Raw genomic sequence first — 2,341 nt, 5'->3', positions numbered from 1 at the left:
TGTTAGCTGTCAAATATGTGAGTTGTTTTTCTTTTTTTTTTTTTTTTAGACCGGTTTATAGTGTGTTTTCATACAGCGCACAATCTATTTTCTTTTAATACTAGACATAACTGCATGTCCTTCCTCTTCCATCTTAGCTACTTGCTCAGTAAATTTTCTTGTGACGATTCTCAGCCTCAAAAGCTGAAAATGTGCTTTACCTAAGTGCAAAGGAATGCTCTTTGGTAATATGTTCGGTGGTTTACATCATAAAAACATTCCTCAAAGTTAAAAGTGCACAGCTGATGTCTCTGTCCTCTTGCATTTGCTGCTGACACTGGAGTAGGACGATGTGCTCTGGCAGGCGCTCCCAGCTTCCTCCTGCAGTGTTCTGTACCTTAAGGCCAGGTGTGAAAGGTAGAGACTGGAGGTGTGGATGGATCCAAGTAAGACAACACATACATCAGAAGACTTTCCAAGTCCTCTAGTAATATTTCCCCGTGCTCACTTGTGTTGCTGACACCTCCCGGATCCATACTGGCTCCAAACTCAGCTTGCTAGTCTCTGTGAAGAGTAACAAGACATCAGCTTGACATCTCCTGGGCTTTGTGCCAGCACACACTCCAGTGGGGCCAGTCGATTGTTACACACCCTGCAGAAACCAAGTGGGGACAAAGCAGCGGGTGTCCCGCCTTACAGCCAAGCAGTGGGGTTGTGTCTCACAGTCACACTGATGAGCAGCCAGCTCCGACCCAAGTGGGGTCCTGCAAGAGAGAGCGGTGCCATGGTGGGCTTGTCATACCAGAATCATAGAATCACAGCATGGTTTGGGTTGGAAGGACCTCACAGCCCACCCAGCCCCACCCCCTGCCATGGGCAGGGCTGCCCCCACCAGCTCAGGCTGCCCAGGGCCCCATCCAACCTGGCCTTGAGCGTCTCCAGGGATGGGGCACCACAGCTTCTCTGGGCAGCATATTTCTGTTGAAAACATAAGAAATGCTTTAATAAACACAGGTCAACATCATAGCAGATTAACTTCAGGAAACCTGAGGTAAAAACCAAGTTAAGCTCATTAGGATACAATGGAGATTTAAGTGAGACATTAAAGAGATGTGCCCAGAATGATGTGTTGGATTTGCTGTAACTGTACAAACCAGTTAGGGGGTTCATGCGGAACTGTAGGCACAGGCAGTGCCCTCAGCAGTGGGAAGGGGCAGGCACCAGAGGGTTTATATATTCCTCTTATCCCAGCTGGGAGCAAGGAGAGGCAGTGCCTTAAATCAAGCAGAAAGCAGGCTGGTTTTACATCCCAAAATGATGACTGGCCTTGATATTCAGCACCTTAGAAGCAGATTTATGTTTAAATTACAGGCCCTGCTTGGTGAGGATGGTAATTTTCAACTTTCTACAAAGGTCTTCTGTGCTGCATGCCTCCTGCAAGTGTTGTTTTGGGGTTTCCTCTCTTCTGTCACACCTGCACCAGGCCATCAGCAAAGCCAGCACTGTGAAGTCCTCTCCTGCATGGTGGTAGAGGGACGCAGTGCTCAGACAAAGGCAAATGCTAATCTGCATTGAGCCTTAATGAAGTTAAATTTCACCTTAACTGCACGCGGTGCTTCTGCTGTCTTTGTTGTGTGCCAGAGGCCTTTTTCCTAATTGAAAATGATAGCTCCCTGGGTGCCGGGGAGTCACATGGCAGCCTTTTATTGCGGGATATGTTATGTACCCACTATATTTCACACACTGCCTGGAGAAATGCGGCGGGTTTTATTGGTATGAGGGACAGTCCCTCATTGGGTTGCTCTGCCTCGTGTGTGCATCCTCAGTGCTGCTCATTTCCAATTTTATTAACGTCTGGGAGGTGACAGAAAGGCTTCCATATAAAAATTAGCAGAGGGAGTGGGGAGGAAAATATCTTGATGACTGGCCTACAGCGATGGATGCAGGCGCACCCGCTTACACTCGCACACACAAGTGTTCTTTAAGTTAAGGGAAATGTTGGAGAAACAGCCCCTCAGCTTGTTTGACCATGGAAAAATGAAAAAGGAAATTCTTTTGTCCTTAAAAAGGTTAATTTAGTCTATCAAACACGGGAGATTAATGAAAGTACAAAACCTCATGCAGTTTAGAAACTAAGTCGGTTTTAGAATGTGAGATAAGGCTAATGACAAAATAAATCACATCATGGCCGTCAGGCAAGTGCTTTGTGACTAACGAGCTCCTGGGCAGGTGTCCCTGTCCCTGCGGCACCACAGCTGGGCTGGATACTGCTCCCCACCTGAATGGGGCTGGGCTGCAGGGCAGACCAGGTGCTGGAGATGCGGGACACACATCAGTGCTGCTGCCATCCCACCCCACCCCA

The 2,341-nt window shown here is 47.9% G+C and overlaps 1 long non-coding RNA gene across 1 annotated transcript; it reads right to left on the bottom strand.

The window, feature by feature from the left end:
- LOC110407124 lies at positions 1–2,300 on the bottom strand. The gene is made up of 2 exons (XR_002443743.1): positions 631–2,300; positions 1–543 (listed from the first exon to the last, which is right to left on the bottom strand). It is a non-coding gene; the product is annotated as an uncharacterized LOC110407124 (long non-coding RNA).

This window comes from Numida meleagris, chromosome 1 (genome assembly GCF_002078875.1).
Source record: "Numida meleagris isolate 19003 breed g44 Domestic line chromosome 1, NumMel1.0, whole genome shotgun sequence".
Classification (NCBI taxonomy): Eukaryota; Metazoa; Chordata; class Aves; order Galliformes; family Numididae; genus Numida; species Numida meleagris.
Note: the sequence above shows the minus strand (reverse complement) of the source record. Positions and strands in the feature narration are given on the sequence as shown.